The sequence below is a fragment of the Manis javanica genome, chromosome 1, assembly GCF_040802235.1.
Source record: "Manis javanica isolate MJ-LG chromosome 1, MJ_LKY, whole genome shotgun sequence".
In the NCBI taxonomy this organism is placed as follows: Eukaryota; Metazoa; Chordata; class Mammalia; order Pholidota; family Manidae; genus Manis; species Manis javanica.
The window spans coordinates 52,838,845-52,846,359 of NC_133156.1; the positions used below are offsets into that span (position 1 = coordinate 52,838,845).

The 7,515-nt window shown below is 49.2% G+C and overlaps 1 long non-coding RNA gene across 1 annotated transcript in view; it reads right to left on the bottom strand.

The window, feature by feature from the left end:
* The window catches only part of LOC140848487 (uncharacterized), a 44,129-nt gene extending 36,995 nt beyond the window's left edge, over positions 1 to 7,134 (bottom strand). The window contains exon 1 of the long non-coding RNA XR_012129480.1: positions 1,677 to 7,134. This is a non-coding gene — a long non-coding RNA (uncharacterized lncRNA). The remainder of the gene's footprint in view (positions 1 to 1,676) is intronic.
* Positions 7,135 to 7,515: the final 381 nt, after the last annotated feature.

Below are 7,515 nucleotides of genomic sequence, written 5' to 3' on the forward strand. Positions count from 1 at the left end.
AGTGTCATGGAAATGGATTACACAACCCAGTGGTCTGCTCTGGTTTATGAGTGGAATTTTTCCTTTTCAGCTGCTTTAAGCTCATTCTTCAAGGCCACTTTACTCAAGGTTTGTGTTCAGAAGCCACCCCCACTCTCCAGGTCACTGCCTGTCCCCAGGCCCTTGGCCTAACTCATTCCACACCCCTGACCCCATCCCCTGTGCCCGCACGGCTCGACTGCTCCCAAATGCCAGAGCTGCCACCTGGGGCCCTGGCGACGCAAGGGCCCACGGTGTTATGATGTGTTTGGACGGAGAGAGTGTTTGGCGCCAGCGTTACCAGGCTCCTGCAGTGACTCATTGCATCTGCAGTTTTGGTTTCAGCTGCCTGGACTGCTCAGCTGGAGTACCTCAAACCTCTCAGCTGTTTCTGGAGACGTCTGCCTCCCAACTGTGAATATATGAGCATAATTAAACCCTTCTCCAGCACCCTCAGCCACTCATATGTATGTGCCCAGCAAATAGTAACTGAGCACCTACTATGTGCCAGATGCTATTCTGGAGACACAACAATGACAAAACAAAGCTCTTGCTTTAGTGAAACAACAAAAAGATATACAATTTTTTTAAAGAAAGAAAAAAATACCTAAAGGCTCTATTCAGATAAATGAACCACTGTGCAGTAATTGTGAGTATTCAGAAGGGCTACTTCTAGTTGTGGGGAGCAAGGGGAGGGAGCAGCTTCTCAGAGGAGGTGGCTGAGAAAAAAGCATCTGTGTGAAGATCTGGCAAACAAATGGTCTAAGCAAAGAAATAGCATGTGCAAAGGCCCTGAGGCAGTAATAGCAATGAGGCCAACATGATCTCCACCTAATAGCCAGTGGAGGAGAGAAAATAGGTTGGAAGAGACTGGTTATCATATAGGGCCCTCTCAGCCTTGGGGAAGAGTCTACTTTCTCTTCAATGCAATAAGAAGTCATCGGAGGGGTTCACAAGAGAGGAGAAGGCGCAGCTTGCATTTTTCAAAGGTTGCTCTAGCTGTGGGGACGAGAAGGAGAATGCATAGGTTGTGTGTATGGGGAAAGCTGGGACATGGTGAGGGCTGAGAGTCCAGAGATAAACAAGAACAGTCTCTGCCCTTTAGATTATTAATCACTTAACTGTGGAGACAGACACACCTACATGTAATCACAACCACTTGAAAGGGGGCACATAAGAAGGATAAGGGGCACAGGTGATCCAGAGAAAGAGGAGGGATTGGTTCTGTCTAGGGCAAAGTCATGGACAGTTTCTAGGAGAAGGTACTGCTTAATGTGGGTTTGATGGATGAAGAGGAATTTGTGAGGTAGAAAAGAAAAATCAGAACATTCCAGTCAGAAGGAACAGCGTATGCAAAGGTATGGAGGCCTGAAACAGGCAACTACCAGAGCATCGAGTACAAGAGACTGATTGGAGGAGAACCCCCAAGTACTCCCTTTATCTCAAGATTGGAAGGCACCTAAACCAATGGGGCAGAAAACCCTGGCCCTGGCCTCCACTTTCTCTATAGCCTTAAGTGTAGATAAAGAAACTGGTGAAGAACAGATGAGAACTAGCAAGAGTCCAGACTCCGGAGTGGACAGCCATGGCCTTGAAACCTCTTCTCTAAAGCCAATGGGGCCATGGTTTCCTCCATCTGTGAAAAGGGAATAAGGTACCTGCTTCGGTGAGAGTCGAGTGAGGCAACGCGAATGGGCGGCAGGTTCACCTTGGGCACTCAGTGCCAGGCTTCCTGGTTCCGGCTCCCACCGCCCCATACCCCAATCCCACAGCAGTGTGCCTGGGGCTGAGCCATCCCGGTGGGAGGAGTCACCCAGCTGTCTGCACATCTGACCCAGTCAGCACCCAGACCAGCTGAGCCAGCCAGTCCTTCCCCTGCCCCACCATGCCCCTGTCCACACCCCAGGAGTTCCTAGGTTGGCTAGCTGGACCTGCCCTCAGGAGGGAGGTACGTACGCATCGCTAAGGACAGCTGAGTGATCTCTGTGCTCGGGGCCTCAGCACACACAGTGCTGACCAAGGGCCCCCGATGGACCTCAGCACGGCACTTTCCCTCCTGTGACCCACAGACAAGAGGCCCAGAGTGGGGGCTGGCCTTGCACAAGGTCGTGCAGTGAGAATGGGGATTTAAATCCAAGTCAGGGACTCCAGGGCTTGTTCTTTGCCCACTGCCCACACATGTCTGTGAGCTTCAAGCCTTTCCAAGGTTCCCATCTGCCCCCCATTTCCTCCCACACTCCCTGCACCCAAGTCACAGGGACCCACTCTCAGTTCCTAACGGGCTACTTATTTCACACCTTGTGCCTCCTGCTGGCTCTTTCCTCTGAAATACCCCTCTCCACCCTCACTGCCACCTTCACTCTGCTCCCACCTGGCAAGTTCTTGCTCAAATTTCAGGCCCAGCCAACTGCCTCCTCCTCCAAGAAGCCTTCCCTGATCCTCAGTCTAAGAGTCTCAGTCCAGTCCTCCTCCCTGATCACAAGGTACCTCTAAATTAGTGACTGAGAACCTCTGAAAGGTGAAACAGCCTCTCTTTCAACTTTGATGCTATTAGTATCTAGTAATAACCTCTTAATGGACACATGAGAGAAAGAAATCATGACTCAACTGATTTGATGTTGTATGCTCATGTTAGGTGATTTTTGTTGTTGTTGAGAGCAGAGTGTGGGCATCCCAGCAGGGTTGCCATGTACAGCCTCACAGACTGTGCACTGCACAATGTCAGGATGCTGAGCACCCAGATTTCAATGTGAATGATACTACCTGAGGGTGGGCAACACGTTATCCTGACCCTTGGCCATTCTGGAACATTTGCAGCCTGTGAGGTGGTGGACCAGAAAGGATCCAGGCTTTGGATTCTAATGCACTGGGGTCCAAATCCCAGTTTTGCCACTTAACCCGCTGTGTACCTGCATGCAAGTAAGTAAATCTCCTTCTGCAGTAAGTGGGAATATGTACCCACTTCACAGAGCTGCTGTGAGAATTAAATTAGGCAACACAGAGATGTCTAACATATAGGAAACCCGTAATAACTGTTCATTCCCTTCCTTGAACATCTGGAATTCTTGAATTCTTGTTTACCTCCTCTAACTTGCAGATTGTTTGCGCAACCAGGTCAGGATCTTCTCAGAATGGATGCAAAACTTTTTTGTCCTTTTCCAAGAAGCCTGGGCAACAGTAGCAGCTGACACAAATCAGTAAGGGCCTGTTCCTCTAGGAATTTACCTTACAGATGTCCTCCTATACATGAATGAGAATATACACTAAAGCATCATGTATAGAAGCAAAAGATGACACATCCATCAGAGGAGGCAGATTAATGAATTACATGCCTCCATACGTTGGAGTACCACACAGCCAAAAGCTGTAACAAAGAGGTAGCTCTCTGCATACTAACCATATGCTATCTCCAAGACCAAGTAAGGGAAGAAGAAAGGTATGGAACATTTAGTTGACCCACTGAGGGTCAGGATCTGACACAGAACTTGGAAAATGACATAAGATACAAATTCTTAGTTCATCCAGGTATGGTTCATGACTGGTACCACTCCAGATGCAGAAGTGAGAGGCTAATTCCTTAAACACAACCATCTTGTGTTAAGACCTAGTTCTTCTGTGGAATCTTGCTAAATAGGCTGGCCACCACCTCTGGAAGGATGCAGGAGAAACCAATCACATCAGTTCTTCAAATGGAGAATTAGGAGACTGGGGGTGGTGTGGAAAGAAGTCACTCATCACAGATCAGATCCTTTGCTACTTTTGAATCTTTTGCCATGGACATGGCTTGACCTATTATATGAAAGCAAACCATTTTAAATAAAAAAATTTTAATCCGATATGTATGAATAAATAATAAAAACTTGCTGTCCAACTTTGGGCAAGGCTCATGGCAACTCCAACTCCCAAGTTTAAAATGAAAAGACCATCTGGAGAAGAGAACAAAGAGCATTTGCACATCACAGTGCCTGCCATTGTGATCTGGGCCTGAGAGCCACTGCTGGATTTCATCAGGGCTGCCCTCAGAGGTGTGGGACATCACTATCCTGGGCCACCCCAGACTGGGGCACATACTCTATGTCCCAGCAACGGGAGCTTGTTGTTTACACCATTTCCTAGGGAGCAGAATCACAGTGGCCTCTGCCTCAAAGGGTCTAATTTTGAACACTGGGTTCTGGGCAGACTGAACAAAAAGTTTAGATCCTGGCTATCTACAAGACACATGCACTGAAAAAAGATGACCCTGAAAGCAGAGGACAGAAAGGAGAAAATGATCTATCTCTTCTCCCTTTTCCCTCTCTTCCTCCTTTCACAAACTCTAGTGAGGGCCTGTCCACCAGGAGTGCCTAGGAGGAGGGAGCAGGCAGGCATCAGTGCCCTGGGGCTGTTCCCATTTTACCCTAAATCAGGACTCTGAAAGCTGCCTGACCCCAATAATCCCATTTAGAGTATTGGTTCAAAATAGATCACAAGCCCCCAGCCAAGTGATTCTCAGGGATCTATTCAAATTTCTTTTTTCATAAATGGTTTTCATTTATTTGGAGATATTTTTGTTTGTTTTGCAACTTGTTTAGATCAGAATCCTAATGAGATCTTATACCTGGTGATTGGTCGATATGTCTCCAAATCTCATTTATTCTATCAAATTCACATCCATTTATTTATTTATTTCCTTTTTTAGTTACCTATTTGTTTGTTATTTCTGTTTTTGTCTTTTTCTCTCCTTACAATTTATTTGTAGAAGAAAACAGCTATTTATATATGGAATTTCCTATATCTGAAGTTGGCTGACTGCATCCCCAAGGTACCACTTGGTATGTTCCTCTGTCTCCTGTAGTTGCGGTAAATTGTTCAAATTGAGGGCCTTGATCAGATTCAGGTTTGGATTTGGCAAGATGACTTCATGGGTAGCGTGTATCTTCCATCAGGAGACTCATGGAAGAGACTCACACTCTTGGTCTTCTTGTGATGCTCGTCTGGCTTTTCGTGATGTGATAACTCTAGCTGCCCAACTCATCCATAAGGGGTTGCACAAGGATGAATCTCTAATTCTATCATTCCTTCTACACTTCTAAGCAACTGTAAGTCTATATAGAAAATTTCCCTTGTCAGCCGTTTGATAACCATGAGGTACCATTTATATAGGAAAGGTGGAATTAATTGTGATTCCTTTCCCTTTCTTTAGGAACTTAAATCCTTTTTGGTACAATAAATACATACTTGCAGTATGAGTAGACACATTACTCTGAGCCTCTGTTGCCCCACCTGAAAATAGATATGCTGGTGAACTCAGAGCCTTATTCTGGTATGTGGGGAGAGCTCAGTTACTTTATTAAAGGATGTGTGCATGCAAGCTTTCTATGAACTGTGGAATCAAGGGCATAGCAAGGTTTTTCAGCCTCTCCCCCAGCCCCAGCCCCAGCCTCAGCCCCAAACCCACTGCTGGAAGACGGCAGGAGCCAGTAGGGCTTTCCCTAAGCAATGCCCAAACCCGGTTTGCCATCAGTGGCTCTCTCTGTGCCTGTTCCCTGTATAATGATGTTTCTAGTGCCTGCCTCCCTCCCAGGATGGCTGTGGGCACTAAATGAGATAATCCAGCCACCGGCTTGACACCCAGGGAAACCCAGTAAGGGGTCCTCTCCTTGTCTCACCGCTCTCCCCAGGGTACACGCGTGCCTGGGCGCGCACACCGGGCACGGTCCACACACACCAGGGCGCACACACACACTGGGCGTGGACACACACACACACACACACACCAGGCACGGTGGTCCCTCGGGGCGGCCCTATTGTTCGGCCACTTCCCCAGCCCGGAGAGGGCGGCTGGGAACGCGAGGCCCACCCGGCCCTTCCTGCTCGGGCGCTGACGTGCGGCCTGCGGAAGGAACAGCGCGTCTCTGCCGGCCCGCCGCATTCCATTCGTGCCCCGGCCGGCCGCACGCACGTCCGCACCTCCGGCCCCCACCGCTCACGGGCGCGATCGCGCTGCAGACCTGTCTGGTGGGGGGCGAGGTGGCGGCATCTGGTGGGGCCTGGGCGCGGGGTTTGTGGCCGGGAGCAGGACCCGCGTGACCTCCCTGCACCCCGCCCCCAGCCCCCAGGGCGGGCTCACACGCCGTTTCTACAGCTGAGGTTGTGGAGACCGGAGGCGAGCGAGGACGCTGAGGCAAATAGGGCAAAACTGCGGTTGGTGGCTCGCAGGTTTTTTTCCCTGCCCTGTGTTGGTTCCCTCCCTCACTGCCTGGCAAGGGAGCCGGAGAAGGCTGCATTTCAGGGCCTCAGGTAACCAGGGGTCCTGCGGTTCAGTCTGCAAGTCTCAAGACAAATTAAACAGGCGAACTTCCACAGCCAGGCCTTGCCGTTCCCAAAGGGAGGAGCTGAGCTGAGCTGTGCGGAACACAGCCAGTACTTCTTGGGCACAGCTGGTGTCAGGCCTCTTGCAATGGCACTTTCTCATGTAACCCTCATGACAACCTGGCCAAATAAATTTTTTAAAAATATTATTTATCCCATGTTAAGTGCCTGGCTAGAAAGTATCTGAACTCAGTTTTTCCGGAGTAGAAAGCCAACCTTTTTCCCAGCAGCATAAAGAGCTCTCTGGCTCCAGAGCGGCACAAGTCAAATCCTGGCTCCAGCTAGCTGTTCTGCACTAAGCAAGTTGCTTCTCCTCTCTGTGCCTCAGATTCTTCCTGTGTAAAATGGAGATGATAACAGTACCAATTGCACAGAATGATTGTGAACATTCTGGAAGATGATGCCTGTAGTTCAATTCTTATGCTTATTCTTATTAGTTTTACTACTAGAACTAAAAGGGGCTGAAATGGAACTTGGGTGACTAATTGCCCCAGTTTTCCTGTGTCCGAAGGATGTTCTGGATGCCAGACTTTCGGTGCTAAAACTGAAACTCTCCAAGGCAAACCAGAATGGATGGTTGCCCATAACTGTGTTGGTGTTTTTTTAAAAGTCCACGCTACTCTCCAAAGGTCAGGAAGCTGGCCATTTCATGTTCTCAGTGCTGGTGAATTTTCCCAGAAGCCCCTGGGCCTCAAGCCCTTTGTCCTGGTCTCCTACTCTGCCCTTGCACAGCCAAAGGGAAACCAGACATTCTTAAAATGAAAATTTTCCACATCCTTCAGGGCAATCTTCTGATGCCAGAAATAATCAGCAGGATTTGGGAGTCATCCCAGGCCACTAAAAATAGCTCCTAGGGCCCCCCTGGAAGGCCTGCACCATCTTGGCCTGGGTGGCCTGCCACCCAATGAGCTGCCTCTCCCAGCCAGCACCTTAAATGAACATAAGCTCCTCTGGTCCAGCCAACTGAGGGCAGCAGACACAGAAGAGGCTGGCACCCACTCACCTTCCTGAGGCTAGTTGTCAGGCCTGGACCACCTTGGCCTTCTACCCAGAGATGTCCCTCTGCCCCATAGCGTGTCCTTCCCCTCACCCAAACATGGCAGCACACCACATGTGTTCACACCTAGGCAGTTATGTGAGGGCCTC